The following is an 18,921-nucleotide window of genomic DNA, read 5'->3' as shown; positions in this document are numbered from 1 at the left end:
GAATGCCATAAGAAGGTAGATTTTCTCTTATAGGGTCGTTCGAGATTGGAATGGATTGCCATTGGATATTGTGTATGAATAATAGTGTGAATGAATTCAAGAACAAGTATGATATCTGGTACGTGTAGTAAGTAGCCTCCTATCTAACTCTCTCTCTGCATTAGGTTATAAAAAGCTTCTTTTTCTTCCAGTCGACACTATTTTTAGGGCATAGATGTTTATTGTAGTAATAATTTTATATTAGGTTTTGACCTATCTTTTATTATTCTTTCTGATACTGTGTTCCATTCCAATGGTGCCTTTCATATATTCACTGTCATCATCAGAGCGACGACACCCCTGCTGTGTTATTCATCCTCAGAGTTTCCAGAATATATGCCATATTTGTTTGATGTTAGTCCGGTTTCGTTCCATCTGGTTTCTCTTAACTATCATCATTTCCTCTAGCGATTCTTCAGCAGAACTAATGTTTCAATACTTGAAGTTTCTGCAGAGAGAAAAATTTTGATGCATTCTGATTGCTAGCCAGGTTGCTAGCAAGTAAAACCCTCCTCCTTTCTCATCCGGGCTTGGGACCGGCAATGGCGGAGTTAACTTTATTTTCAGATTCATTCCAATGTAATAATTCAAATACAATAATTCAAATATAAGAATTTACATATACACAAATATTATTTATCTTAAGGGATTACACAAACGACGTATCTTCAAAAACAATTGCATCAACTTTTTTCTTAATTTTAATAACTGCACGAAGAGTTAGGCATTTCTTTTCTTGAAGGTTCAACAGTTTCATAGAAGCGTGTGTTATATTTGTCCATCACATGAGCATTAAGCCGAATAGGTTGTTTAGTGGGAGAAAAAAGTATATCGGCTCCTATGTCTGAGATTGGTTAACTCATCCTCTGTTGAAAGCACTCTGGTGAACGCTCCTCCTATTCTGGATGATGTTTGAATAGAATTGCTCAAACCAGGGGTTGCTTTGCAGTTTTGTTCAATGTGCCATGTCATGAAACAAAGTTCCGGTTTATACTATTATAGAACGCTTCTTCCGTTTCTTATCGGATTAACCTCTCTCAAGTGTACTCCGTCTGTAACATTATTAGGGGAATGAATGCAACATCCTTTATCTTCATCTTAATCTGAAGTCTTCACTCAGTATCGTTTGCATGAAAACCTACGGAGAGAAAAAAGAAATCTCGATTATTCAACTGAATCCCTCTGATGGAGATTACCCATAGGGAAGGACACCACAGCACAAAACAGTTAATGTATAGTGACCTCCCCTCCTATCCAGCAAATATCTGCCCCGTCTCACATCCTCAAAATCTGGTTATTCTGTCTTATTTTTCTTCCACTCACCCAACAGGCTTTTCCTTAGTTGAATGAATGAATGCGAGGAGGATTGAGGAACCCCTCCATTATTCCTACACAACACCATCTTTAGGAATAATGATGTGCTTCCTCAGTCCTCCTCGCATTCATTACTCTCTACAGCAGTGTGCCGCTCAATTGAAATCCAACGCATTCAACGCTCATCTCTCATCCTAACATACTTACCCGACACCAACACTCATGACAACGAAACCATCATCGTTACTTGTTAAATAAAAATCCCTTTATTTGGTCCAATTCTTCTTCAGTGCAACTATTCGTATATCATGGATAGCTTAAACTGTGATTTATGTGAAGTTTGCCGACCACATTCTTCACCTGGTGGCAGAGATTCCATCTGATAAGCAGAATTCTCTAATAATAGTAACTTCACTACAATTCGTTACAAAAAAATAAATCAATTGTAAAAAATACTTTAAACAATGTTTTAAAAGCAAGTCAACTATTGTAACAATCGGCTGAGAGTTTCAACAATGTTGCAGTACAAAATATATTGATATGTTGTGAGCGCGGGCACGCGCGGGCGCGAACACACACACACAAATATTGCAACATTGTCGAAACCGCACTCGTATCCCTCTGATGGAGATTATCCATAGGGAAGAACAACACAGCACAAAACAGTTAATGTATCTTGACCTCCCCTCCTATCCAACAAACATCTGCCCCATCTCACATCCTGAAAATCTGGTTTTCTGCATCCAGTAGGCACTTTCGACGACATAAAGAGAAATAGCTTTCGAAAGAGGAATAATAATCTCTCTATCTTTATTTATCAATATCGAATCGGTGTTTGAGCTATTTTATCAACTTATGAACTCTCTGTCCACCATCATCCCCAGATCTCTAGCATTGTCAATATCCTAAATTCCAGTACAGAAGTCGTACACGATATGGAATCTTTTCATTCCGAAATGTTTAACCTTACATTTTGCAATATTAAATTGATAACGAATATTCTTTGCCCACACTGCCAATTTAACTGAATTGCTATTAAGCAATTCAGTTAAACGATCCTACAGGATGTCAACATCACCATTCGTCTATTGCCTTCCTGACTTTTCCATCATCAGCAAACAACCAAATATGAGATGTTTTCTGTTGAATTAACTAACAACATTAGAAATCCAATCTCTATCTGGAGCGTGTGTGTGTGTGTGTGTGTGTGTGTGTGTGTGTGTGTGTGTGAGATGGAATTTCTGTGAGTCTGGTAATGGTAGATTTGCCTTCTGTGTTGTAAGAAGTTAAATAGAATATGAAATTTAAAAATTCTTTATTCATAAAGCCCTGGTAATCTGTTCTAGCGTCATATTATTCTCCAATGTAAAAATGCAGGAGATTACAAAGGTAAAAGAAACTGTCTGTAATCCACTCAAGAATGTTGAAAATAAATTGAAGCAAAAAAATTATTTACGATGGGAAAACAGTTATTTCCATTCGTAATGAAATTTTGGACTTGTGTTGTTTCTAAAACATCCTTTATCATTTTGCACCAAGGAGATGAATAAAAATGTTTAATGTTAATTCTATAAATGCTTTGAAGGGAAGAATCGCTTAAAAGAAGAGATTCGTCTTTGATAAGAGTTGTCTTGGTATTGCACTACTTAAAGAGATATGCTTTTTTAAAGATCTCTTTCTCTCTCTCTCTCTCTCTTGTTGCTTTGCTGCAATTATTGTCGAAATAATGAAGGTAATGAGGTCAGTAATATCAGTTAATTGTCACGTGATTGCTAATTGAGAATGTATTACTTAACTCGTAACTATACGTTCTTAGAGAGAGAGACATGGAACCAAATCCCGCAAGCCACAAAGAATCTCTAAGAATCTCCACAAAGAATCACAAGGGACTTTTCAAATGAATGCGAACTTGCAGGTCTGATCCAGAAGGGGGGGGATAAAACTTTAACATCCCTTAAATCAAGCATATCGAAAAAAAAAAAAAAACAGAACACTCATTATTCATTGACAGCACAATTATAGTTATTTCGGTCATAATTTGAAAATTGTTCCAACTAAACAAACAGTACGTATTTTTAGGTATTTTTTTTATCTTCTTAAAAACATAAAATGCTAATGTTTTTCTTATCCTTCGACTTAGAAGTTCGCACCTTCAGTCGAAAACACTTATAACGTTTCTTGACACCCAAGTAGGATTGGAGTATGGATCTTTCGCTCAAAGTTTCAGAGTAATATTCACTAAAAAAGTGAATATTATTCTGAAGTGAACTATTCATAATTTAGCTATCATCTCTTTCTCTCTCTGATCTTATGCTAATATCATCTGCAACATTTTTTAACTCCTACGCACGTATCATTTGAATAGAGTTTGCACGCTCACATTGGAAATGCAGTATTTTAACTCCATTTGCTTTTTGAATATTTAAAATGTTCTTTAAGTTTTCATTTGATTTTCTGTTTTTATGCGATTAATGAAACGAAAATGGATGTAATTTCAATGTTAGTAAAGGTAAAACCATGCACTTCGGTCATATAAGATAAAACTATTAACATCAACATTCGAGACAACCAATATCGTATCATATTGATTATATTTTACTTGCACCAATGAATCACAACCTTACAAGGACTGGCTTAAAGGGGCGAAGCAAGAATGCTTTTCATCTTCCCTGTTATCTGTAGAAGACAGTGTAGGGATAAGGTGTTATTGAGCTATTAAAGCTCTGATCATGGCAGGAGGGTAACAGCAATAGCCAAGCCTCAGTTCATTGGCTTCAGCATTGCCATCCATTACCCTCCAAGGGTATTAATCACCGCATCTCACGGTCGATTAACTCTCATCCCCCTCGAATCACAACCTATTGCAAACGAGTTCATTATTTAAACATTTTATTTGGTATTATTAATGGTGTATGAAGATTAACAGAAATATTTTAATTATTATTAAGAATATTCAAAATTAAATGATAAAATCATGGTTTTATTATTTGAGAAAAGTTTATTTATAAAAGTATGAAGAGAATATTAATTTTTTTATCTCTTCGATTATATAATTAATATTTCCCACCTAAATCACTTTTATTATTATTATTATTATTATTATTATTATTATTATTATTATTTCGGACGACTCCAGGAGTCCTTAGACTCATCGAGGGAGGCCCTAAACATCATGTCCACACAACTATGCGATTACATTCTCACAGTATCTATCATACCTTGCCTTGAACTCGTTAACCGTCATAGCACCCACAACAGACTCTGGCAGCTTATTCCACTCATTTACCACTCTAAAAGTAAAGAACCCAGCTCTAACACCCCTGCTAACCACACTCTTGCCCAGCTTCCATAGGTGTCCCCTAGTTCTCCCACCACCAGTCCTGATCTCAAAAATATCCTCTGAATTAATCCTATAGAATCCCTTTAGCAATTTGAATGTCTCAATCATATCTCCCCTCCTCCGCCTATCAACTAGTTTCTGCAACCCACAAATCTTCAACCTGTTCTCATATGGTTCATTCCATAGACCTGTTATCATCTTAGTCACTCGCCTCTGGATCCTCTCATTTTAGTTAGTTAATGTCATTCCTCGGTGTAAGATCAACATGAAAAATTCTTTATACAGATTAGATACGCTTACCTTTGGAATCAAAGAAACCTTGACACACGATCCCTATTTAGAATATTAAACTATTCACGGTTCGACTCTACCGCCACTCAGCATTCTTTCCATACAGGACGTCGTTCTGTTATCCCCACTCTAAAGATTCCTTAAGGACATCTCTGTTGAAGTTATGTTTAAAAGCGATTGCCTTCACGTGAATGAATCAAAGAAAGTCTAAACATAACTATTCGGAATGACACTTTGGTCTTAAAGATAAAGATTGTCCATCATTATGTACATTCTGAATTTCCGAAAATTGTCTGGTTAACACTCTGCCTTTGAGATCTAACAGTCACATAGAGTACAGTATGAAAATAGAGTCGATCTCTCTCTCTCTCTCTCTCTCTCTCTCTCTCTCGTACATAACAAGAATTACGATAACACAAAAGCTTGCTGGTTAAACATTTTCATATGTTGTATTATTATTAGTAGTAGTAATACGTAGTAGAAGAACTGTTTTGCTTTTGATAAACACCCGATTACACTGTACATGTATTTGCAAATAATCCATAACACACGAAATAGTAATCAAAATGACATCATTAAGCAAGAAATTATTAAGAAAACGATGAATTCATAGGGCTTAAGGATGATGTCCATTATCAGCAGGCTAGAATAGTCACAACTGTTATACGGAAAGCTAAATCTGAGTATGAAAAAAACTGTCTCTGCCAGCTAAAGACAACCCACAAGAATTTTATCTTTGTGCTGAAAGTAAAAGAAAAATAAATATAAAAGAATAACTTCTGAATACATATGGTGTGAGGTGACAGATGCAGAAGAGGGTGTTCGACTGAAGAGTGTCCATTTTGTTAAAAGCTATCAACCTTGTGAATGTAACATTGAGCTCACCGCTACCTCTTTACCGGATGAAGAAACTCAGGTGTATCAGATTGCACAAACTGAATAAGAATTTGGCAATAGAGAGTGATGAGATATCAACATGATGCTTAATGATTCCATAGCAGTTGAACGAGCATATGGTAATCCCATTGAACAACGGTGGTACAAAGACTGATGTAAAAAGTTGGTTAGCGTTACCATTCAGAAATGGAGTTAACAGAGAATTTCTACTTTGCAACGAACAGCATGGGTTTACTAAGGAAGGTTATGTTTTATAAATTTGCTCATATAGTATAATGCTGTTACCATTGATCTAGACAAGGGGAATGGATTCACCATTATACTTTCGGATTTTGCTAACATTTTTGAAAGAATATAGCATGGAAGACTGTTGCATAAATTGAAGAATATGGGATTGGATTATAAAATATTAGCATGATTAAGACGATCGCTGAGTGACAGATATCAAAAAGTGGTATATGGGCGGGGGAATCTTCACGATTTAAGATAACCAGTGCTGTACCACAATGATTAGTCTTTTATTCACTGTTAATCAATTTCAACATTAATGATACTGGGAAAGATTTGAGGCGACACACACGTATTTTCTGATGATGCCAAGATAGGTAGAGCAATCAGGAATGCATCTGACATGCACTACTTGCAGAATGATTTGAATAGGCTGGAAATCAGGGCATATTTTAATGTTAGTAAATATAAAATCACGCACTTCGGTCATATAAGACATCCAATATCGTATTATATTGATTTTGTTCGACAGGTTTATGCTATAATAAACTGATCAGATTTGGGATCTTGGTGTTTTAGTAGGTAGGAAGTTGAAATTGAAGGGGACCTTAAAGTAAAGATTGCAAATACAACTCAAAAGATAATCGGAGTGCTGAAACGAACTTTGATATGCAAAGTTGCCTTTTTACAAGACCTTGATAAGACGTCACTTGGACTATTGTGCGCAAGTCTGATCACCTGTTTTCCGCTCTGATACATTGGAGAGAGAGTGCAAAAGAGAGTGTCAAAAGTGATATTAAGATTGTGGAATACTGAAGACACATTGAAATTTTGTTGACTGGATTGCAGTTGATTAGGAAAATGACGAGAAGGTATCCTTGGAAGTTGAGAATAAATGTCGCTAAACATGGGGTTAGAGTTTTCTCTGATAGCATGGTGCGTGATTAGAATGGCATACTATCATCACCAGAGCGACATCCTTGCTATGTTCTTCACCCGCAGGCTTTCGAGAATATATTGATGTATTTGTTGGATGCTAGACTTATTTCGCTAGTACTTTTCAATTTGGTTTCGCTTAATCCTAGTACTGTACTTGCATTTTATATCTATCCATCTCGTTGCTATTTGATATGCTTTCCCCGAATCATACATTGTCATGATGTTCTGACACCCAATTTTGGTGATTTGGCTGTGAAGATATCTTTTCCAAAAACCTTCCTCCTGTTCGATTTTCTAAGATAGCATTACCGATTCTATCATTTCCACTTGCGAATGTTGAGCAGAACAAATCCTATTTCTTAAAATACTTCAGGTTTCTGTAGCAGGATAATTTTTGATGCAATCTGGTTGCTAGCTACAAGTAAAACCCTCCTCCTTTTTCAACCCGGCTTGGGACCGGAAATGGCGGAATTAACTTTATTTACAGATTCATTCATATTATTCAAATACATTCAAATATAATAATTCAAATACATTCATATACAATAATTCAAATATTATACAAGAATTTACATATACGCAAGATATTATTTATCTTAAGAAGAATATATAAAGAACATATCTTCAAAAAAAACAATTAAATTATCTTATTTTTTCTTCATTCTAGTGACTGTGAGGTCAGTCAGTCATATCTTTCTTCAGAGGTTTCACAATCTGCTATGAAAATGTATCACACCTATCCATGACATGTGCGTTAAGTCCAATTTTCTGTTTAGTGGGAGGAAAAATTACACAAGCATCCCCACTAAGACTGATTAACTCAGTAAGGTTGGTTTAGCTAATGTATTGTAGATTCTTATTCGTGTGTGTTTTTGTACATAATTGGGTTTAAAATTTTTATTTATAATGCCTATTACTTTTAAAAAGTTTGATATCTTTGGTTCTATATCAGCTTCATTTTCATATGATATTGCGCAACCTAAATATTTGAATGTATTTACTTGCTCTATTATTTTGTTGTTTATTATTATTTTGCTTCTTATTGGATTAGCACCTTTGAAGGCCATGACTTTTGTTTTGTCTGTTGATATTTCCATACCATATGTTTTTATCAGGTTATTTAGACTGCATAATGATTTTTGTAGTTCATCTTCATTGTTTCCAAGGATTATTTGGTCATCAGCAAAAAGAAGAGTAGCTAATCTGATGTTACGCTTTATCTTGATCCTCCTTCATTAGTTATCTTCCATTCTTTTATGATTTTATCTATGTATATATTAAATAAAACTGGTGAGAGAGGGCAACCCTGACGTACTCCTCGATTTATTGGTTTCCAGCTTGATGTTGAATTATTGTACTTCACAGATACACGCATTTTATTATCTAAATATATATTATATAAGGCTCTAAAGAGTTGGTTTGGTATTTCATATTCTTCTAGGATTTCCCATGGGATTTTCCAATATATATATATATATATATATATATATATGACGGAATGATCATTAACTCGGTTAACATACATAGTTTTATGAAGAATTGAATGACTAGAACCGAGATTTAAGTAAAAAAGTTTTAATATAAAAATACTACTAGGTTCGGCCTGTAACAGCCTTCTTCAGGTGACATTATAAAAGAAGAAAAAATACTACACATTCAGGGCTAATTATGTATAGAGACTGTCTATGTTGTTCATAGTCTTTTAACCCTCAATGTTTAGTGTTTTTTCTTCTTTTATAATGTCACCTGAAGAAGGCTGTTACAGGCCGAAACTAGTAGTGTTTTTATATTAAAACCTTTTTACTTAAATCTCGGTTCTAGTCATTCAATTCTTCATATATATATATATATATATATAAAATCATAGCATCATACATCTCCACAAATGGATGTGCTTTGCATTAGGGGAAATACTAAGGAAAGTGATCGGAGCTTACCCACCTTTACTACGAGTTGTCTCAGACTTGAACTACGTTCAGGCGCAAACTTGACTGATTTGTCTGTTTGCTTCACTTGGGAAAAAAAGGATTAAAACCTAGCTTTTAAAATTGCTTGGTATCTAACATATACATAATATATATTCATGACAGCCAAGGAGGAAAGAACAAGAACCTATATATATAGGTTCTTGTTAGTTTTGTTGAAATTATTGTCGAAATAATGAAGGTAATGAGGTCAGTAATATTAGTTAATTGTCACGTGATTGCTAATTGTGCTTGCATTACTTAATTGGTAACTAGACAATCTTAAAGAGAAAGGCATGGAACCAAATCCTGTATAGGCCACAAAGTATCTTTATAGAGACTTTTCAATGAACGTGAACTTGCTGGTCTGATCCAGAGGGGGCAGACTTTAACACCTCTTAAATCAAGCACATCGAAAAAAAAAATTAACACTTATGATTTATTGACAGCAGAATTGTAGTTATTTAGATCGTAATTTTAAAATTGTTCCAACTGAACAAACAGTACGTATTTTTAAGTATTTTATTTATCTTAAAATAAAATACAAAATGCAAATCTTTTCTCTTATCCTTCGACTTAGAAGTTCGCACCTACAGTTGAAAAGCTCATAACGTTTCATGACATCCAGGAATGGAGTGAAATAAAGATCTTTCCAAATTAGGGTGAATGCCGCAACTACCTTGCTACTATGCTAACTAAATAAATGCTGAGATTAAGTGCTTAAATGATCATCAAAATGACAGATATTCAGTGTTTTCAACGCTCTCTCAAAAAGTGACTATTGCTCTGAAGTGAACTATTCATAATCCGGCTACCATCTCTCTCTCTCTTTCTCTCTCTCTTAAATCTTATACTAATATCGTCTGCAACATATTTCAACTCTTACACACGTATCATTTGTATAGAGTTTGCACGCTCACATAGAAACACAATATTTGCAACTGCATTTTCATTTTTTTTTGGAATGTTTTAAATTTTATTAATTTTTTATTTGATTTTCTCTTTTTATGCGATTAATGAAACGATCTTTTAGTCCCACCAATGAAACACAGCCGATTACAGACGAATTTATTATTCAACATTTTAATTGGTAATATTAATGGTGTATGAAAATTAACAGAAATATATTCATTCTTATTAAGAACACTCAGAATTAATCGAAATAATCATGTTTATTTTTTAATTATTATTCGTGTCATGTTCATGTATAAAAGTGTATGCACGGAATATTAATCTTCAAGATTATACAATTAATATTTTCCACCTAAACCACCTTCAGGTCTGAGATTAATCTCATTTCTCGGTCTAAGACCATCGCACCGCTTACTGGAGACCTTAATTGCTTTAAACATTTCCAAGTTTAGTCTCCGGACTATGTAAAAAATAAATTTCAAAATTAATACAAAAAACATATATAAAATTTAAAAAAATGGAAAAATAAATTAATAACCCACCCATGGTTTTAGCTTTTTGGCTGGTTAACACTGTGATCTTGAGATGTAAGGCTTCATATTGACTTCATATGATAATGGAGTTGGTTTCTCTCTCTCTCTCTCTTTCTCTCTCTCGTACATGACCAGAATTAAGATGACAGAGAAGCTGGCTGGTGAAACATTTTCATAGATATTATTATTAGTAGTAGTAGTAGAAGAACTGTTTCATTTTGATAAACGCCATTCTACTCTTCTCTTCATTTGAAAATGGTCCATTACACACGAAATCCTAATCAGAATGACATTATCAAGCAAAAGATTCGTAGAAAAAGGATGACCTGGAAGGGATGTCGTGTGCATAAGGACAATGTCCGTTATGAAAATTTAAAGCAGCAAGCCAGAAGAGTGACAACTGTTTTACGGAAAGCTATCTGAGTATGAAAAGAAACTGCCTCTAGGTGCTAAAGACAACCAACAAGAATTCTATCTTTTGTGCTGCAAGTAAAACAGTGAATGAACATGAAGGAATAACTCTTTCAAATGCCAATGGTGTCATGGTGACAGATGAAGAAGAGGTTGTTCAACTAATGAGTGCCCATTTTGTTAAAAGCTATCAACCTGATGCACGCAACATTGAGCTCACTGCAACCCTCTTCACTGGATGAAGAAACTCGGGCGTATGAAGACGAAGTCTTAGAGCTGTTGCACAAACTGAATAAGAATTCAGTAATAGAGACTGATGGGATATCGACATGAATGCTAAACGCGTGTTCAGACGAACTGGTTATTCTTTTGACTCAAATATAAATTGAAGCATAGAACAGGGAAGAGTTCATAGCAGTGGAAGGAGCGTATGGTAGTCCCATTGTACAAAGAAGTTGCAAAGTCAGATATATCAGACTATCGACCTATTAGTATATCTGGAGCGATGGTGAATATTTTGGAAAAGTTGGTTAGGGTTCCCATACAGAAATGGCTTGATAGGGAATCTCTGCTTTGCAATGAACAGCATGGGAATGTCGTGTTTTAGCAACTTGCTCACATTCTATAACAATGTTACGATTGAACTAGATAAGGGGAATGGATGCACCATGATACTTTTGGATTTTGCTGAGGCTTTTGACAGAAAGCAGCATGGAAAAACTGTTGCATAAACTGGAGAATATGGGATTGGATTATAGAATATTAGCGCTGATACTAGGAAGGCTGCGAGATAGCAAGAAGTCGTATACGGGGATGTGAGTCTGCAAGATTTAAGGTAATAAGTGGTGTACCACAAGGATCAGTCTTTGATTCACAGTTGTTCAGTCTATACATTAATTATATTGGGAAGGGTTACAAAAGTGGCATACAGCTCTTTGCAGGTTATGAAAGATGGAGAGGGTAATCAGGAATGCAGGTTATGAAAGATGGAGAGGGTAATCAGGAATGCAGATGATATGCAGTACTCACAGAATGATTTGAATAGTTTGGAATTGTGAGCATGGGAAAATGGATGTCAGTTCAATGTCAGTAAATGTAAAATCACTCCCTTCGGTCAGATAAGATATCTATTCGTTTTAAATTGGTGGGATTATGCTAACAGAAACTGATCAAGAGAGGGATCTTGGAGTATTAGTAGAGATCAAGTTAAAGTTCAAGGGTCGTATAACAAAAATTGTAAATGCAGGTCATAGAATAACAGCAATGCTGAAACGAACCTTGACATGTAAAGATAAGGAAGTCATTTCGCTCTTTACAAGGCCTTGATAAGACCATTGTGTGCAGGTCTGGTGTACTGATTTCCGTTGTGATTCTGTGAAGACAGATTTAGAATTTGTGGAAAGCAGACACCAGCAAACAGGACAAAGAGGGGTGATATAACGTAGATAGATATGAAGAGGATGATGGCTAGATTTTACTCTAATAGAGTGGTGAGTGATTAGAATAGATTACCATTGGATGTTGTGTGTGTATTGCAAGCAGTGTAAATGAATTCAAGAACAATATGACAGCTGGTGCTTACATTATGTTGGCTCCCTCGCCCTAACTAACTGGAAGCCTCTCTTTAATAATAATAATAATCTCTTTTGCTCCTCTTATCTAACTCTCTTTGCATTAAGTCATAAAAAGCTTGTTTTTCTTCCCTTCGGCACGGTTTTGAGGTCGTAAATGTTTATTATAGTAATATTTTTATATCAGGTTTTGAACCTCGCTTTTATTATTGTTTCTAATACTGGGTTCATACCAATAGTGCTTTTCTTGTCTCTGCTGTGATCAATTGTTTTCACTTAATCCTAGTATTTCTATTTTGTATCTCTCCTTTTCTTTTACTATTTCATGTCCTTTCCCTAGATTCATACATTGTCCTCATGTTCCAAAATCAAATTTTGGTGGCAGATTTGGGTGTGAAGATATTTTTTCCAAAAAGCTTCCTCCTGTTCACTTTTCTAAGAGGGCTTTCACCAACCACCATAATTTCCTCTGGAGATTCTTTAGGAAAACTAATCCAATTCCTTTCAATACTCTAGATTTCTGTAGTAGGAAAATTTTAATGCATTGTGGTTGCTAGCCACAAGTAAAGCCCTCCTCCTTTCTCATCCGGGCTTGGGACCGGCAATGGCGGAGTTAACTTTATTTAAAGATCCATTCAAATACAATAATTCAAATACAAAAATTTACATATACACAAGATATTATTTATCTTAAGGGATTATACAAACGGCATATCTTCAATAACACAATTAAATTATTGTTTTCCTTTATTCTAATAGCTGCGCGGACAGTCAGGAATCTCTTTCCTCTGCGGTTTAGCGGTTCGCTATGAATGTGTATCACACCCCCTGTGCAAAAAAAAACAAAAAAAAACCGAACTTTTCGAAAATAGAATAAACCTGTTGTATCTTTTGTTGTCGAAAACGGCAACCTTCATTAGTGTTGTGTCAACTGTTTATGACATTTGTTTCATTAGAAGATAGTGCCAAGAGTGACAGTGTGTTTTGACGAACGGTCGGTCGTCACGATATTCATGCCGTACGCGAAGAATTCTCGCTATCAATCGCTTCAAAACTTCAAGATAAAACTCACCATTGACGGTTTGGCCAGGAGGAACGAATTCTTTGTGGATAATGCCCTTGCAATCGTAGAAACAAATTAGCCCTGTCTTTACTTTTGACTTCTCCAAGAGACTTTTCTTTGGATGCCCCTCTTCTAGTGGTCTACACTCAGCACTCTGGCGCTTTGTTTCGGGCTCATACTCAAAGCCACGTTCGTCACCAGTAACGATCGTTTCAAGGAAGTTTGAGTCTTTACTAGCAGTTTTAATGAGTTCCTTGCAGTGTTCAATTCGATACATTTCGGTCAACTTGTGGGGAACAAATCGTGAATTCAATTTACGAAGGCACAAACTCTCGGTCAAAATGTTGTGCACAGTTGATTTTGAAATCCCCAATTCATCTTCAATCAATCACACGGACGATTTCGGGTTTTCTTTGATGACATCACACACTTTTTGGATGTTAACTTTGCTCGGTCCAGTTTTTGGATGGCCTGGCTTTTCGTCGTCCTTAAGCGTCTCACGACCACTTTGAAATCGTTTAAACCACTCGTAAACTTGAGTACGGGATAAGCATTCATCACCGTATGCGTTTTGAAGCATTTGATGTGTTTCGGTAAAACGTACCAAGTTTAACACAAAAGCCAATCGCAGTTCTCTGTTTGAAACTCATTTTCCGACCGTTCGTCAAAACAGACTGTCACGCTTGGCAATATAACTCGGCTTCTAATGAAACAAATGTCATAAATACTTGACACAACACTAATGAAGGTTGCCACTTTCGACAACAAAAAGATACAAGTGGCGTCACTAATTTCTTCTATTTTCGAAACGTTCGGTTTGTTTTTGGACAGTCGGTGTACATCTATCTATCACATGTGCATTAATTACAATATTCTGTTCAGTGGGAAAAAAATTACACCAGCACTTCCTTCTGAGAGTTGTTAACTCAGCTTTGTTGAAAGCAGTCTGGTAAATGCCTCTCGTATTCTTGGTGAGATTTGAATTCTTCAAACCAAAGGGGTGCTTTTCAGTTCTGACAATTGTGCCATAATACGAAGAAAATTTCCTGCTTCTACTATTAGAATACTTCTTTCATTTCTTTTCGGAGTGATCTCTCTCTCTAGTGTATACGAATTTCGCGTTTAACATTATTAGAGGAACGTTATTAGAGCAATATCATTTTTCTTCATCTTAATCTCAAGTCTTCACTCAGTATCTTTTGCATGAAAACCTAAGGAGATAAAAAAGAAATCTCGATTATTCAACCGGATCCCTCGGATGGAGATTACTCATACGGAACTACACCAGCACATAACAGTCAATGCATCGTTTCCTCCCCCTCCTAACGAGCAAATATCTGCCGCACTCTTGTCCCCATCTCACATCTACAGGATCCAGTTGCTTTGTCTCATTTTTCGCCCACCCACCAGGATTTTCCTTACGCCCCCTCCCATCACTATGCCCTTGATGAGCTTTCGGTGTGATGGATGTGCCAGGTTTCAACTACGGAACACCCTATGTAGGAATAATGGTGTGCTTCCTCTAAATCCTCCTCGCATTCATTACCCTCTACAGTACTGTGCCGCTCAATTAAATTCCAATGCAGTCATCGCTCATCTCTCATCCTAACTTACAAGTGATTTTGATTTAACAAGTAATGATGAGTGCTTCATTGTCATGAGTGCTGGTGTCACACCAACACTCATGACAATGTAGTATTCATCATTACTTGTTAAATCAAAATCCCTTTATTCAGTTCACTTCTTCTTCAATGAAACTCTTCACATATCATAGATAAATAAACTGGGATTTATATTAAGTTTACCGACTACATTTCACAAGCTGGCAGCAAACGTTCCATCCGAAAATCGCAATTCTCGAATAATAGTAACTTAGCTATAATTCGGTACAACGAATGAATCAATAGTCAGAAAGACTTAAGCAAAGTTTAAAAACAAGTTAACTGTTGGAATAGTCGGCTGATAGTTTCTACAATGTTGCATGAAAAAACACGTCGCCATGTTTTGCTTAATAGGAGCATCCCAGAATCAGGCACGCACGCACACAAACACACACACACACAATTACTGTGATGTGCTTATAATCAGGTTAACAAATGAGAACACTTGACCCCTTTAGTTTTGTACTCGTTTGATATTTGTGTGTGTGTGTGTGTGTGTTCAGGGCAAATAGCGTAAGCGCCTTACGAGTTCCAAAAAAAGGGAAATAAATTCACGATTAGTACATCATGTAGCAAAACTATTTATTTTCAATTTTTTTATTTATTCAGTTGTTTCAGAAATTTGCATTCCACGAGTGACAGAAAGTTTATTAGGCCTTTTTCTGTTTTTGTTTTATATCATAGAGATCTCGCGTTTACATTTTTCTAAAATTTTAAATCTGAAAGTTGAACACGTTTTATTTTAGGCCCATAAGCAGAAATTTGTTTGGAAGTATAGTGAATTGAACTTGTACTCATTGTAAGAAACCCACACTAAACCTTCTACACATTATACTTTTGATACCTAATCCGAATGAAACCCACGTGACAATAATTTTCTGCCCACAGCAGTCAACTTTCAGTCATATAAAGGAACTCAGCTTCAGAAAGAGGAATAATAACCTCCCTATCATTACTTATCAATATCGAAGCAGTCTTTGAACTATTTGATTAACTTATGAATTCTCTGTCCACCATCATCCCCAGATCTTTAGCATTGTCAATATCCTAAATTCCAGTACAGAAGTCGTACACGATATGGAATCTTTTCATTTCGAAATGCATAACCTTACATTTTGCAATATTAAATTCATAACGAATATCCTTTCCCCACACTGCCAATTTAACTGAATTCCTATTGAGCAATTCCGTTAAATGATCTTGCAGGATGTCAACATCACCATTAGTCTATTGCCTTCCTGACTTTTCCATTATGAACAAACAACCGAATATAAAATATTTTCTGTTGAATTAACTTACAGCATTAGAAATCCAAATGTCTCTATCTGGAGTGTGTATGTGTGAAGGGGGTGGAATTTCTGTTAGTCTGGTAATGGTACATTTGCCTTCTGTGTTGTAAGAAGTTACATAGAATATAAAATTTAAAACTTCTTTATTCCTAAAGTTGTCATAATCTGTCTAGTTTCATATCATCTCTTACCCCCCCCCCCCAATGGAAAAATGCAGCAGGAGATAGAAAGGCAAAAGTAAGGGTCTGTAATCCAGTCAAGAATGTTCAAAATAATGCGAAGCAAAAGAAATTATTCAAGCAGGAAAAACAGACAGTTAATTTCATCCAAGAAGATGAATAAAGGTTTAATGTTGATTTTATAAGTGCTTTGAAAGGGAACGACAGCTTAAAAGAATAGATTCATCTTTGATAAGAGTTGTCTTGGTATTGCACTACTTAAAGAGATTTCTCTCTCTCTCTCTCTCTCTTTAGGTTCTTATTGGTTTTGTTGGAATTACTGTCAGTAATATCAGTTAATTTTCATGTCGTTGCCAATTGAGCTTGTATTACTTATTTGTTAACTACACGCCCTTAGATTGGCATGGAAATAAATTCCGTAAAGGCCACAAAGATTGGCATGGAAATAAATTCCGTAAAGGCCACAAAGAATCGCTAAAAGAACTTTTCAAATGAATATGAATTTGAGGGGTCTGATCCAGAGGGGGAAGGCTTTAACACTCCTTAAATCAATCACATCGAAAATAAAGCAGTGAATACTCATGATTCACTGACCACAGAATTGTGGTTATTTCGATCATAATTCGAAAATGGTTCCAACTGAACAAACAGTACGTATTTTTAAGTTTGTTTTTTTTTTAATGTTCTTCGTGAATTCAAACCTTTTCTCTTATCCTTCGACTTATAATTTACAACTTCAGTTGAAAAGCCCTTATAACGTTTCTTGACGCCCACAGAGGGATTGGAGTATAGATCTTTTCAAATTAGGACGAATACTGCGACTAGCTTGCAAAAGTAACCATCAAAATGACAGCGTTTTCAAAGCTTTCTCAAAAAAGTGAATATTGCTCTGAAGGGAACTCTTCATAATCCAGCTACCGTACCTCTCGCTGTCTCTCTCTAATCTTATGCTAATATCATCTGCAACATCTTTCATCTCCTATGCACGTGTCATTTGAATAGAGTTTGTACACTCGCATTGCGTTTCTCTCTTTATGATTAATGAAACAAACTTTTAGACGCACCAATGAATTACAACCGATCACAAACCAGTTCATTATTTAACATTTTAGACAGTAATATTAATGCTGTATGACTATTAATAGAAATATATTAATTTTGATTAAGAATAGCAGCGTGGTTAGCCGAGTGGCTATACCCTTCGCAATCATTTGTCTGGAAAAGTATGCTGGGTTCGATTGCCGTCGCTGACGTGAGTAGCTTAGGATCTTTCTCAGACATAGCCAAGTTAGCGATTCTTCAGCGTGGACCTCAGGGTTTTTCTCTCCAGTTTATCTTGGGGGGGGGGGGTCTCCTGCAAGCAGGCAAACCGGCCTTGAGAACATAACGCTTCTACAGACATAGGATACACCGAGTGGCATAGGGCCAACCACCTTATCCTCATACGCTTGTTTGGGACCTGAATTGCTTGAAAAAGTTCCATGTTTATTCTTCTGACTAAAAATAACTTTAAAAAATAATACAAAAAAAATATATAAAATTTACCAATATAGAAAAACAAATTACTAACCCACCGATGGTAAAAAATATAATATAAGTTTTCAAATAACCTTTCGTGGGTCGGTGCAACATAAAAAAATCTTTATACAAATTAGCTATGTTAACCCCTTTGGTAACATAGAAAACTTGACACACGATCCCTGTTTAGAATGTTCAAGTATTCGCTGTTCGACTCCACCGCCACACAGCATTCTTTCCATACCGGATGTCTTTTTGTTATTACCACCCTAAGGATCCCTTAAGGGAACATTTGTTGAAATTATATTTAAAAGTGATTATGTTCATGTAATTCAATGGAACGCCTAAACTCAACTGTTGGGAATGACACTTTGGTTTTAAGGATTTGTCCATCGTTATGCATACTCTCAATTCCCGGAAATTGGCTGGATTACACTCCGCCCTTGAGGGTTCTAGGAAAATTAGGCGTGAACATTTACGCCGTAAAACATTTTGCAGTAATTTTTGTAAATAATCAGTGGATAATAAATGGTATTAAAGGCAAATCTTTATTAAGGCCAATTTCAGTATTACAAAGCATAATGAACTCATTTAAAAATCGTACAAATTAAAAGAAATGCGTAAATAATTAACTTTTTTGCTGCGGATCGTATCGAAGCACTTGTAGTCAAAGTCTTGTGTTAACATTGTTATATATTTTTTTTCTTCATTTCTGCCATGTCTCCTCGATTTGCATCACACTTTTTGTTCTTCGCTAAACTCTCTTCCCTCA

The sequence above is a fragment of the Typopeltis vanoorti genome, chromosome 4 (assembly GCF_054136105.1).
Source record: "Typopeltis vanoorti isolate ZY-2024b chromosome 4, IOZ_Tvanoo_1.0, whole genome shotgun sequence".
Classification (NCBI taxonomy): Eukaryota; Metazoa; Arthropoda; class Arachnida; order Uropygi; family Thelyphonidae; genus Typopeltis; species Typopeltis vanoorti.
The sequence above is the reverse complement of the archived record's forward strand: the minus strand, read 5'-3'. Positions refer to the sequence as shown.